This window comes from Doryrhamphus excisus, chromosome 1 (genome assembly GCF_030265055.1).
Source record: "Doryrhamphus excisus isolate RoL2022-K1 chromosome 1, RoL_Dexc_1.0, whole genome shotgun sequence".
Lineage (NCBI taxonomy): Eukaryota > Metazoa > Chordata > Actinopteri > Syngnathiformes > Syngnathidae > Doryrhamphus > Doryrhamphus excisus.
The window spans coordinates 2,547,136-2,562,666 of NC_080466.1; positions in this window are offsets into that span (position 1 = coordinate 2,547,136).

Genomic DNA, 15,531 nt, shown 5'->3' on the forward strand with positions numbered 1-15,531 from the left:
TTTGAGATTGATTTTGACCTGTGGACAAATAGTGGTACGCGATTGAATTATGGATAGTATAATATATGTTAAATACTACTATGCTTTGCTAAATTCTGGTGGAAGACATAAGACATAAATTTGCACAAGTCTGCAGACTATTAGAGGCCCATTGTGGCATCCAATGTCATGATCACAGATTAATATTGTTGCTCTACTTTTGTTGTAGCTTCAGCCTTATATCTTCAGTTCAGTTGTGTCTTGGTAATGGTAATGGTAATGGTAATGGTTTTATTTCATTTGAACATGCATCAGATTACAATTGAGTGCATCACATAATCAGTTCACAGTTCCACATGTCCAAAAGGAGTTGTCGAGAGGCGGGGTACACCCTGGATTGGTCGCCAGCCAATCACAGGGCACATATAGACAAACAACCATTCACACTCACATTCATACCTATGGACAATTTGGAGTCGCCAATTAACCTAGCATGTTTTTGGAATGTGGGAGCAAACCGGAGTACCCGGAGAAAACCCACGCATGCACGGGAAGAACATGCAAACTCCACATAGAGATGGCCGAGGGTGGAATTGAACCCTGGTCTCCTAGCTGTGAGACCGCCACTCGACCGCCGTGCCGCCTAGGAAGAAGCAAAGCTTATTAAATCCTACCCCTCCATCTGGTACTTTTACAATCAGTAACTGTTACATTTGTTCACTTCCTGCTTTCCATAATACAGTTCAAGTTTTGTTTTTTTTTTTAAATATTGCACCTCGTACCGAAGTACGAGGTGATATGACCGTCCAATGACATAATGGGTACCATAGTAAGTGTCAATATAGTGATATATATAGCACATCATGACTGGTTCAAGACTCTTCATCCTTGTATTTAGCAAACATCAACTGCTATTTAGCAAACATCTTCAGGTTGGGGCGCTCAACCTGAGGTGATAAATATTTGGATCTTAAGCTGTCCTACCTAGTTATTGAGCATGAAATGACGAAACTTGCTTGAATGAGAGATGAAAAACGTGTGTCAACCAAGACATCCCAACAGCATCCAGGGTCTTAAGGAATGTGATGGACTGTGGTCCAGGATCTTTTCAAAGCTGTCTGAAAGTTAAGCTAAAGTCTTCCCATGTCTGAGTTTTTGCAAGTGTCAGAGCTAGTCGGTATCTGTCACATTGTCACAAAAAAGCCAGATAGGACTCCTCCTTCAGCTTGACGGTATCTTTCACCAATGATGTCCACCAACGGGTTCTGGCGTTACTGCCACAACGGGCACCGACCCCCGATCAGCTGCCTCCACAATGGAGGCACGGAACATGGCCCATTCAAACTAAATGTCCGCTGCCTCCCTCAGAATGGAGATGAGCTCCTTGATCGATTAGCTTGTTAGGTTTCTTTGTCCCGAGCGAACAATGGAAATCAAAGCGACATGGATAGTTTTATTAAAGCTGGAACCAACAACCAATTTTGAGCATGCCTAAAAGGACACTGGAATGCATCATATACAGTAAACCTCGGATATATCGGATTCAATTGTTCCCACTGGTTTTGTCCGATATAAGTGAAATCCGTTGTATGCCCGTTTTACGCATATATCAGATTTATATCCGGTATATGCGTAAATCGGATTTTATCCGTTATAAAAAGGCACTTCCTTGACTATGTTTCCAATGTACCTGGACGCGCAGGCAACGCTGCAAACGCTGCAAATGACGTCGTACAGCGGCCTGTCACGATTCGGCGAATCGGAGCGCCACGATGCGGCCATCCGATATATGCGAGGGAAATTTAATGGAAATGCATTGGAACGGGACTGGAGATTTTGTCCGAAATAGGCGAAATCCGTTATAAAAAAATCCGATATATGCAATGAATTTTTATTGGAAATGCATTACAGAAAAATTGGTTCTTTTTTATCTGTCCGTTGTGAGCGAATTTCCGATATATCCGAAGTTTACTGTATCACAATTCACAATTCCAAAAAAGAGTAGGAAGAAGCAAAGCTTATTTAATCCTACCCCCTCTCAGTTTCACATCAATTTCTAAAACATTTGATCACTTCCTGTATTCCAAATGCACTCTTAGGCAATGTCACTCCAGAAATTTCACGTAAGAAATGTGGATAATAGGCAAAATTCCAAAAAAAAGTGCAGTTTTCCTTTCAGCGTTGACCACATGGTACTCACGCCATTTGTCTGTCAGTGTTTCACAGCTCAGTATATAAATGCATAAATGTCACAACCGCAATCCTGCTCAGTTTTCCTCGGTGGTATTTTTAGCAGTGCTTTGTCAACAGGAAAGGCAGCAAAAGCGTTTTTTTTGTTGATGCCTGTCTTACCACTTCAGCGTGGTGACTATGATCTGGTGCCACAGTGCGTCAGAACCGAGATTGAGTGGGCGTTTGGCTCCAACTTCTATTAAGAAGCGAGCCGCTGACATTATTGGGAAACTTGTCCCGTGGGCTTCCACTCGTTGCTATTTTTGGATCGCGGCACTTCTGTTTTGAGTTAAAGGAGAAGCTAAAGTATCCTAACGTGCTTTGTTTAAATCATTTAGCAGCATTTACACCGAGACCTGCATGTCAATGCTTGAATCTGTCTAATGTCTGAACATGTTCAATTCAATTAGTGATGAACAATTACAGTACAAACCAACTAGTGGGTCGTCTCTGTGCTATTAACTTGCAATGCCATTACTATAAGTTGGTAAAAACCGAGCTCAAGTATCATCGACACACAGCTAGATGGCTACTGGAGAAGAGAGACACAATTTGAGTTGGACCTCATCACTGAAAAGTCCAGGGTGTACCCCGCCTCTCACCCGAAGACAGATGGGATAGGCTCCAGCACCCCCTGTGACCCTCGTGAGGATAAGCAGTAGAAAATGAATGAATTAGTTCATTCATTTTCAACAATTTATCAGTTTCCTAACCATGTTTATTTTGTATAAGTAATGGAGCAAAAGCGGTTGACTGTTTAGCACAGGGGTGGGCAAACTACGGCCCGGGGGCCACATCCGGCCCGCCGAGTGTTTGAATACGGCCCGCCCAATCTTTCAAAAGTATTTAATTTAAACTCAACATACAACCTGGCATCATGGCCTGAGCCAACCTTTTGATGGTTTTATCAATTTCGTTGTTTGACATGGTCTGTTGTTTACTAAGTGCTCCTGAAAAAAGAGACACAAGCACATAATAATAATAAAAATGAAAATAATAATAATTATATTATTATTATAACTATTATGATTATTATATTTATTATATTAATGCTAATTATTATATTAATTATATATAATAATATTGTTATATTTGCATATTTTACATAATAATAATATAATAATTATTATTTGAATTTTATTTTAATTATTATAATATTTTATTATTTTTAAAATATTTAAATATAAATATAAAATAATAAATAATAATAGCAGATTGCATGACAATTTTACAGATACAATAATACCAGGTTGACTGTTACGTATAAAATATATAGTCTGCCCCCCCCCCCCCCCCCCCCCCCCCCCCGGAAATTTTGTTATATCAATGCGCCCGCGAGTCAAAAAGTTTGCCCACCCCTGGTTTAGCATTGGAGTGTGCATACATGGAGCGGCGTTGCTAGTAGCCCTTTACCAGCACATTAGAGGCCACATTAAACGTTACCCATTCTGTTGGTAATGCTAAAGCTACTTACCATCGAGAGATGTTTGAAAGTAACCTCTTTTCTTGAGAAACTTCGGACTGTCCAGTCTCTACTTCCAGATCGGATTCAGGATCCAACACATATGGCTGTATGTTGAAAGCTGACATTTAAAAAAAAAAATACATGGGCCATTACTATCAACTCTTATATCGTTCGCAGCTAGCGGCACAAACCGGAAGTCCTTTTGAGTGAAACGTTAAACAGACCGTTTTTGCGGGAACCACAAAAGCCAAAGAAATACAGCCGAATAGGTGCAGATTCTGGAAGAACTAGAAAGCTTTGTGTGCTGGATATTGTGTGTAGCCGCTCTATAGGAGTTCACAACCCTTGTGAGGAAAAGCGGTAGAAAATGAATGAATGAATATATATATATATAGAGAGAGAGAGCGTCTTGTATATATTGTATATACAGTAAACCTCGGATATATCGGATTCAATTGTTCCCACTGGTTTTGTCCGATATAAGCGAAATCCGTTATATGCGTATACCGGAAAATGTCAGTTTTACGCATATATCGGATTTATATCCGGTATATGCGTAAATCGGATTTTATCCGTTATAAAAAGGCACTTCCTTGACTATGTTTCCAATGTACCTGGACGCGCAGGCAACGCTGCAAACGCTGCAAATGACGTCGTATAGCGGCCTGTCACGATTCGGCGAATCGGAGCGCCACGATGCGGTCATCCGATATATGCGAGGGAAATTTAATGGAAATGCATTGGAACGGGACTGGAGATTTTGTCCGAAATGGGCGAAATCCGTTATAAAAAAATCCGATATATGCAATGAATTTTTATTGGAAATGCATTACAGAAAAATCGGTTCTTTTTTTATCTGTCCGTTGTGAGCAAATTTCCGATATATCCGAGGTTTACTGTATATATATATATACATATATATATATATATATATAATATTGTATATATATTGCATATTGTATTGTATGGAAATAACACGACTGTGGTCAATAACAAGCTCTTTATTGTAAACAATAATGGCTACTGTCGGCCGTAACCACGCCACCAAAACACAGCCAGACTAAAAAAAAAACAGACTAAAAAGACGCAGTGTGGGTTGTGACCCGGGCTAATCGCTACCAAATAAAAAGTCCAGTATTATAGCTGAAGAAGAAATAGAAAGCGTGTTATTTTAAGGAACCACCCACTGCTTCAGAAAGTTTGTTTACATTCTACTCCATTTGTCACTGCTACACCTACTCCGCGTAACCAATGACTTTTCCGAAATGATTCTTACATAACACAACTGAATCATACTTTAATGTTTTCGACACAATGATGTCAATTCTGAAACCTGCACTGAATAATGATTATTATGTTTGACAGTGTTTGTGAAGAGAGAGTGTGTACAGTATGACTTACTGTCTAGTGTCCCTGTGTTGGGTGAGCACAGCAGATTTCCACTCAGAGTCTCTGTGTTTCCAACACAGTAAGGAAAAGACCAGTAAAGCATTTGCTCTCTGAAGTAACCGAAGCATCGTTACTGCGCGTCTGAGGTTTTGGAGCTGTTCTGCTCAGATTAAAGACAAGAAAAAGAAAAAAATTTGTCAACAGCAATTGGTTATGCAACAGGTTGGCGATTCTCACACAGGTCTCTGACTTAGTCATTCACTTTCATGTGTGTGTTGCACTGGCAGTTGTTGTGCATAAATGAAAAAAAACCTTGTGCCAAAGCAGGTGTTACTCAATTACTCATGTTTGATTTCCTCTGCCTATTTACATCCAAGCCAGCACAATCCGTAATAATGTTCATGGGCGGTACTAGAAATCAGAAAAGTGCTCTACAAAAATGGTTTCCCTCGAGTCTGTCTTCGGCTTACTACTCAAATGATGGCATCAAACATCTTTTTTCTCTTTCGGCTTTTCCCTTTAGGGGTCACAGCAAATCAATCTACTCCATACAACCCTGTCTTCTGCATCTCTTTCACACAAACTACCCTGATGTTCTTCTCTCCTCTGGACATGTCCCAACCATCTCAGTCTGGCCTCTCTGACTTTATCTCCAAGGCCTCTAACATGTAATGTCCCTCTTGTGTACTCCTTCCTGATCTTATCCATCCTGGTCACTCCCAATGAGAACCTCAGCATCCTCAACTCTGCTACCTCCAGTTCTGCTCCCTGTCTTTTCCTCAGTGACACTGTCTCTAGACCAGGGGTCTCAAACACGTGGCCCGCGGGCCAAATGTGGCCCGCAGGACACTAGTTTGAGGCCCCCGCCTTGATATGAAAGTTTAACGTTTGATATGGATGCTGTATGGTATCATGTACCCAGAAAAAAATTATTACGTTTGATTAATGTTCATGTTAAAGGTTAAATAACTGTTAATAGTTATCCTCCCTATCCGTGTGGAAGTGGTAAGTTTTTGGCTATTTAAGTTTAAAGGAAATAACTTGAAGGCTACCGTTTAGGTCGCTCGCTCTCGAGTTTGCGAGTTAGCATGTGTCTCAAGACCCTGCAGTTGCGCAATATGTTGTAAATAAAAAGAGTATAAATGTGACTATAGTCGTGTTTTGTCATGTCTACAGGGCTCTAATAATGCTTTGTTCATTTTAATCTGAAAAAAATAATTTGTCTACCCACCAACTATATGTGGTTTCTTAAGTTTTTATTATTTGCCGTTTTATTATTATTATTATATTTATTTATTACTTTTTTTTGATTTTCTTTAATCTTGATTTGTTTATTTATTTTTCATCTTATTTTGTGCAGAAAAATAAAAATGAAGATATTTGAGAACAGTGGAATATTTTATCAGAGCTAGAAAAACGGAACCAAAGCACTGAAAAAGTTTGAATATTTTTCTGTTTTTAAATAAATGTGTTTTTTTGTTTTTTTTTTGAAAACCTGATGCGGCCCAGCCTTGCCCAGACCAAGGCTCCAGTGGCCCCCAGGTAAATTGAGTTTGAGACCCCTGCTCTAGACCAAACAACATGGCTGGTCTCACCACAGTTTTCCTTTCATTTTAGGTGAAACTCTTCTATCACACATCACGCCTGATACTTTTCTCCACCCGTTCCATCCTGCCTGCACACGCTTCTTCACCTCCTTTTCCTTTCCTTTTGATAGGAAGATTAAAAAAAAAAGCTTTTCCAGACTTCTTCCTTCAAACAAGTACCTCTTCTTGATTTATCTACAGCAGTGACATGTGGTGAGTTTCATTGCTGGTGTGGCACTGACTCATTTTGGGGGGGGTGAATACTGGTTTCTCATTAGGCGGAATATCATAAGAAGGAGAATAAGTCACTTTGGTTCCAAAAACAGATACTTCTTAGACATATTTTGTAATTTTAAAAAACATAAACATAAACAAAAACATCATCTCCGTGCTTGTGGTTGGCGGAGGTCAAAATACAAAGACGGAAAGTTCCAATTTGTCAAGTCCAAAATTTGCAGTAAATACAGAGCAAATAGCATGCTCGCCACAAATGACAAATGACGACCAGACAAAGACAAGACAGAAAAGGAGCGTAAACTCCTAGAATGTAACGACACTTTCAGTTGTTCAAAGGATAAATATAAATAGTTAATTTTCGTGAGGTGCTCCAAGAATGCAATATTTTGAATATAGCATCTGTTCTTCTTGGCTAGCCTGGTAGCCTCTGTCACTAACCTGACGGCTAGGCTAAAGGCTAAAGGCTAGCCCGTGACACTGATTCCATCTTTTCAAGAATTATCTTACATTATCATTTATTAGTGTTGAGTACCTATTTTATACCTTAAATGCGTTTAATAATACGAAGCGTATTTAGAGTTTAAACCTGGATTGTGTTGTGAGTGAATAAGTACAACATCTACGTTAAGCTAGCAGGAGGGATTGGAGCGTATCAAAAATATATTATTTTTATGGGCGTCTAAATTACTCACGGTTTATCGCCGTTTGTGGGTGGTCTGGGAACGAAATCCCCGCGAGTAGTATTGTATTCCATACGCAAAATATCATCTCCATTGTGACATTTAGCCATCATTGACATTTAACTGATGCAGTCCTGTTTGTCACTGTTGTTATTATGGGAACTGTTGTTGCTGCTGTTTTTGTCTCTCTCTCTACTGCCCCCCCCATCCCAGTTTCTCTTCTTCTTTACTGTGTTTCTTCTTGCTGCGGTCCGGTTGCTCCAAATGCGCATAACAAAAACATCAAATGACGGTAAATAAAATATCATGGTATAGGGAAGTAGCCTAGTATCTATTTAGCATGTAAGGGCATTTGGATCAACAATACTATCTGCCCCAATGGTTGGATGGGACAAAAATAAAAAATAAAAAATAAAAAATAAAAAATAAAAAATAAAAAATAAAAAATAAAAAATAAAAAATAAAAAATAAAAAATAAAAAATAAAAAATAAAAAATAAAAAATAAAAAATAAAAAATAAAAAAATACAAAATGAAAAATGAAAAATATATAAAAATATATATAAAATATATGTAAAAAAATAAAAAATAAAAAATAAAAAATAAAAAATAAAAATAAAAATAAAAAATAAAAAATAAAAAATAAAAAATAAAAAATAAAAAATAAAAAATAAAAAATAAAAATACAAAATACAAAATACAAAATACAAAATACAAAATACAAAATGAAAAATATATATAAAAAATAAAAATAAAAATAAAAATAAAAATAAAAATAAAAATAAAAATAAAAATAAAAATAAAAATAAAAATAAAAATGAAAATGAAAATGAAAATGAAAATGAAAATGAAAATGAAAATGAAAATGAAAATGAAAATAAATTAAAATCAAAATTAAAATTAAAATTAAAATTAAAATTAAAATTAAAATTAAAATTAAAATTAAAATTAAAATTAAAATTAAAATTAAAATTAAAATTAAAATTAAAATTAATAAAAAATAAAAAATAAAAAATAAAAAATAAAAAATAAAAAATAAAAAATAAAAAATAAAAAATAAAAAATACAAAATAAAAAATACAAAATACAAAATACAAAATACAAAATAAAAAATAAAAAATAAAAAATAAAAAATAAAAAATAAAAAATAAAAAATACAAAATACAAAATACAAAATACAAAATACAAAATACAAAATACAAAATAAAAAAGTAATGTCACCTTTCACCTTCACTGTTCAGCTCAGCTAATGTTCTTAATCAGCAAACCAACATTAAAAGTAATGGAATGCTTGACGCATTATGTGAGAATTTTTCTCTCTGTGTAAATATGCGTCTTCGTGGCAGGTCGCAGGCCACAAAGGTGGTAAATACCTTTGGCTTCATATCACTGGCAAAGTAATGTGAGGCAAGTCTGAATTCCAGAGACTGGAATGAAACACGTACACAGTACCCAAACAGTATTATCGTCATTCAATTAAGTAGACTTGTACAACACAGCAGGAACCATGTGTAAAAAAAGCGGAAAACAGGGCCCGTTTATAATTACTCGCGGAGCCTGATCTCAATCTAGTGAAGTTGTGGCACTAATTTAAGACACTTTATTTAACATTTGAGAGAGAGCAAAAACAGAACAAATATTTTGTTGGTCGGTTTCAGGCCCCTCCCTTTGCTTCGCTCTTGCTAAATTTGTCTTCCCTTGCTCAAACGTATAAGAAGCCAAAATGACACCATTATTTTGACTAGACTGTTTTTTCCTCCCAGGAACAGAGGCCAGAGGAAGTGTAGATGACCTAGACTGGTTAACCACTGCCCGACCACAGGCTGGCCGAGGCACTACCACCCCCGCAGACAACCTCCGCATCCAGCGTCTGCCAACCCCACGTTACTACTACTACACGCCACGACCACAAGAAGCCCTAATACTAGCCTCCCACTGGCTCCATGCTGCGCCCTCTCTCGCTCCCTGCAGGCGTAAACAGTCTGCCGCCGAGCTATGCACTGACACCAACCTTATTTCGGTTGTATTTACAGACCAGACGTGCATTGGCTTTTTTTACATTGTCTGCTCTTGGGTCTGCACCGCCAGTTTGCACACTTTTTGCTCTTTGCACGTGCAGAGTGTGTCATATTTGGGTCGGGGGGTGGTATTTTTTGGCTATGGAGTTGCACGACAAACATCCTGAAGCTCTCTGGGAGCGATCAGCTGAGGAGTCTTGGCTTAGATCAGGGGTCTCAAACACGCGGCCCCGCCTTGATATGAAAGTTTCATGTTAGTGCGGCCCCCGCAAGTTTGATATGGATGCTGTATGGTATCATGTACCCAGAAAAAAATATTACGTTTGATTAATGTTCATGTTAAAGGTTAAATAACTGTTAATAGTTATCCTCCCTATCCGTGTGGAAGTGGTAAGTTTTTGGCTATTTAAGTTTAAAGGAAATAACTTGGAAGGCTACCGTTTAGGTCGCTAGCTCTCGAGTTTGCGAGTTAGCATGTGTCTCAAGACCCTGCAGTTGCGCAATATGTTGTAAATAAAAAGAGTATAAATGTGACTATAGTCGTGTTTTGTCATGTCTACAGGGCTCTAATAATGCTTTGTTCATTTTAATCTGAAAAAAATAATTTGTCTACCCACCAACTATATGTGGTTTCTTAAGTTTTTATTATTTGCCGTTTTATTATTATTATTATTATATTTATTTATTACTGATTGATTGATTTTCTTTATTCTTGATTTGTTTATTTATTTTTCAGCTTATTTTGTGCAGAAAAATAAAAATTAAGATATTTGAGAACAGTGGAATGTTTTATCAGAGATTTTATTGTAGAAAATCGGAACCTAAGCACTGAAAAAGTTTGTATATTTTTCTGTTTTTAGTAAATGCGTTTTTTTTGGGGGGGGGAACCTGATGCGGCCCAGTCTTGCCCAGACCCTAGCTCCAGTGGCCCCCAGGTAAATTGAGTTTGAGACCCCTGGCTTAGATCCTGCTGTGCGGTTTATTCTGGATGGAACATATAGGTCCATTTGAATAGAAAAACATATATCATATACTATGCACACATGCACTAATGACATCTAATACCCCTGCAGGGAATCGGTGGAATTTTGTAGTTTTTTTTTTTTAATGGCAACCATTTAGGTATGTTACATACCTTTTTCTAAATTCAAACTGTTTTTCAATAAATACTGTTACAACATTAACAGTAACATTAATCAATAGAAAACCACATTGCTATAACAGAACCCTACACACACTGATTATTTTCCCAATATGTGTAGCCACTTGTTGCTAGGCAGAATTCACGGTGCATATTAATTTGTGTGTCAAAGTTTAAAAAATAACAACGGTCTACAATGGCACTCACTCACTGCAGGAACAGGAAGTTGGAGAGGGTTTACACCAAAAAGCACTATCAGGATTATGTGACATGTCTACTTACGTATATAGGGGGTACAAGTACGTACAAGTTCCTTTTATACCTAAATTATAGTTCATTTAGCTCCTAAGTCACACTGTACACAGAACACATGCAGGACATAAATACAGTAATACAGCGCTAAAAATACAGCAATTAAATGAAACAGTCTTAAAAAAAAAAAAAACATGAAAGCCTAAGCATGGGCTACCGTTCTATTTCAAATACTGCATAAGACCACTACACTATCGCTTTATGTGGCAGTTTGTCCGAGAGTAGTTAAAAAGGACCTATATGCTCCTTTTTCGGCCCTTTTGTATTGAGTTGTAGACTCCTATGGAGCAGCTCCACACAATAACCAGCTTTATAGTCCTTCCAGAATCTGCACCTATTCAGGTGTATTTCTTGGGATTTCATGCTTCCCACGAAAATGGTACTTCAGTTTCCTCCCACAGCGCAAAACATTCATGTTAGGTTAATTTGCTATTTAACCAAGCTTTTTATAGTATGTGCCCTGTGATTGGCTGGTGACCAGTCCAGGGGTGTACGTACGTTGCCTCTTGCCTGAAATTGGGAGCTGGTGTAGGCTTCAGCACAACCTTAGTAAGTGTCAAGAAATTACTGGAAAATACAGACATGTGTTTGAGAACTGCTGCACGGTGTTCGAGTGGTTATGTCACACAGCTACGAGACCCGAGTTCAATTCCACCCTCTGTGTGGAGTTTGAATGTTCTCAAAAACATGCATTTTAGGTTAATTGGCGACTCCAAATTATCCATAGGTATGAATGTGAGTGTGAATGGTTGTTTGTCTATATGTGCCCTGTGATTGGCTGGCCACCAGTCCGGGGTGTACCAAGCCCGAAGACAGCTGGGATAGGCTCCAGCACGGCCGCGTGAAGATAAGCGGTATAGAAAATGAATATATTTTTGAGAACCATCTACTTTGCTGCTAATAACAAGGGAGAAATAGGTACCGTTGCCCTTTAATAATAAATTATAGCCAAATTATAGCCAGTTATTTGCAGTATTCATCACAGAAATGCAAGTATATAAGTGACTGGAGGTAAAATGTCAAGACACAATCAGTGTCCCATCGTGTCATTAGCGACAAAAGATATACTTTAAACACGCCGCCTTTTTTACAGGCACACACACATGCATGCCTGAGGTGTTGTGGGTCATTTCCTGCTGGTAGCAACAGTCTGCCGCCTGTACCACAACTTGACAAACTGAGACATAACATTCACAAAGAACATTGATGCTCTTTTTGTTTAGGTCTGTCTTACAGCTACATCAGACCCGGTGATAGATATTTATTTTCTCTTCATCCTGCAGTGGTTAACACCGAAGCCCTGACGTAATAAACTTGGAAAATGTAGTTTGAACCTTTTTATATTTTCACTCTATCACATCACAGCACACTATACTCATTAAAAGATTCATTCATTCATTTTCTACCGCTTTTTCCTCACGAGGGTCGCAAGGGGTGCTGGAGCCTATCCCAGCTGTCTTCAGGGGAGAGGCGGGGTACACCCTGGAATGGTCGCGAGTCAATCACAGGGCACATATAGACAAACAACCATTCACACTCACATTCATACCTATGGACAATTTGGAGTCGCTAATTAACCTAGCATGTTTTTGGAATGTGGGAGGAAACCGGAGTACCCGGAGAAATCCCACGCATGCACGGGGAGAACATGCAAACTCCACACAGAGATGGCCGAGGGTGGAATTGAACCCTGGTCTCCTGCCCCCCCATTAAAAGATTTCCTTTTTAAATTTTGCACTCAACCCCACGTAGCTGGTCAAATGTTCTTTTATACAAAAGTATATATATATATATATATATATATATATATATATATATATATATATATATATATATATATATATATATATATATATATATATATATATATATATATATATATATATATATATATATATATATATATATATATATATATATATATAAATATATATATAATAATAATAATATCTAAAAAAATATATAATAATATATATAAATATATATATAAGAACAAAAGTATATATGTATATATAAAATATATATATAATATTAATATAATATATAATATAATATAATATATATAATATAATATATAATAATATATATAAATATATATATAATATATATATATAAACAAACGTATATATGTATATATATATAAAATATATATACAATAATAATATATAAATATATAATATATAAATTATATATATATATATATATATATATATATATGTGTGTGAGGAAAAGCGGTAGAAAATGAATGAATATATATATATATATATATATATATATATATATATATATATATATATATATATATATATATATATATTATAATACAAGGATATACATGGATATACATATAATACAAGGATACAATGAAATAACTTAAAATTTCCATTTTAATCAATGCAATGCAACATACATTTCAACTTTAAGCAGGAGGCTCTAAGAAATAAAAACTCCCTTGTCTGGTGTCAGAACATAAAGTGATGACTCACTGTAAGAATAATAATAATAATAATCTCCTATTTGCACATGTCGAGACGTAGGATCAGGTAGTGGTTGTCTTCCCTGCCAAGCTTTCCATGTTTCTCTCTGCGGCCATGATGCTGCTTGTGTTAGTCCCAGCGAGGACGGTGTCATATTTTCCTGCACAGCTGCTGTGCTGTACTTTTCCCTTGTGTTTTGACCAGGGTGACCATGATCACGCAATATGATGACGCTTTTCAGCAGACCATAAAGACGACTGAAGATATTCGCTCTTTTTCTCAGCATTTGTGGAGTTGTTTATTATATTTATTGATACGCTATTTTAATTTACACTTTAAAAGCAGAAACACAGAACATTTAAAATGCAGATGAGCTATTACACGTGTATGGTCACTACTGCCTGATTTACTTACTTACTTACTTATTGCAGGGTTGCAGGCATGCTGGAGCCTATCCCAGCTGTCTTCAGGCAAGAGGACTGGTGGCCAGCCAATCACAGGGCACATATAGACAAACAACCATTCACACTCACATTCATACCTATGGACAATTTAGAGTTAAGTTAGAGTTAACATGTTTTGGAATGTGTGAGGAAATGGGAGTACACATAGAAACCAACGAGAACATGCAAATTCCACGCAGAGATACCCTAGCAGGGACTCGAACCCGGGTATCCTATCATTAAGATAGTCCATCATAAAAATCATAATCATAAACAAGTTCAGGAAACAACCACAAAATGCAGAGAAGCAACCTTTTAAGGCATTTGCTAACCAAGCGTCGCTATCGTGAAGTGGAGAAAAGCAACAACAAGCACAATTTATACTAAAATCAAAGTTAAAACATTGTTGGAACTCAAACATGTGACAAGTAGCCACATTGAAGAATGTTCAGCGAGGCTTTAAAGTGAGGCTTGACAGCCAGTGTTCAGCAGCCCAAAATTAGTGCGTAAAATCGGGCTGAAAATTAGCCATGACGTTCAAAGAATTCAGCAAAACCATGGACGGATACAAGAATGTATTTATGCACACTGATTGGCCGTAAGAACGCAAATTGACATGTGAAAGCATTACTTTTATTATGCCTGCTTTGACTGCTTTTTGATCGTTTTCATGCAACACACCATGTACACTCACACAATTTGAGCTTTGATTACACAATAGCTTGATCTCCAAAATATCACACAAGCATACTGAGTGACTTTGTGTCCGTATGTTATGCTTGCCCCCCCGCCCTGTCGGCTCACCGGAAGTGAAGCGGAATGCCACAAGGTCACATGGTTAAAGCCCAGAAATTCTTTTTGTCCTTCTCAGTCTGCCATTGTGCATGGAACTTATCTTGTTGAGCAGTTTTGCTGTGATGCTAAATTGTCTTTCATGTACTTGTAGAAAGCTCTTCCACCTCCAAAACACTCAAAGCACTTTTGACACTTTTGGCAGCATCAGGAGCAACTGGGGGTTCGGTATCTTGCCCCTTCGACATGATGACGGCAGGACAGAGGATGGAACCAACAACTTTCACCACGGCGCCCCGATCAGAACTGTGGAACTGATAGGCCCATCCTCATGACCCTAATAAGGACAAGCAACGTACAAAATGGATGGCTAGAAAACAGAAAGGTGGTGTTGAAGAGGAAGGTGTTGCTCTCGCTGCCACATCATTTGTTCTTTGGGAACAGTCACATCTTTAAAGGAACTGTGAGAATCAAATGTCCTTCTCTTGACCTTCCTTTCATGAGGATGACAGACAATTATGAGGCACTGTACTCTCCAGCAGGAGTGAAGAGCTTCAATTGGACGCTGACAGCAGATGAACCTCTTGGGTGAAGGTTAGAGGGTTATGGTTAGGGGTGAGGTTTAGGGGTAAGGGTTAGAGATTAGGGTTAGAGGGTTATAGGGGGAGAGGGTTAGAGGGTTAGAGGGTTAGAGGGTTAGAGGGTTAGAGGGTTAGAGGGTTAGAGGGTTAGAGGGTTAGGGTTAGGGTTACGGTTAAGGGGTAAGGGGTAAGGGTTAGAG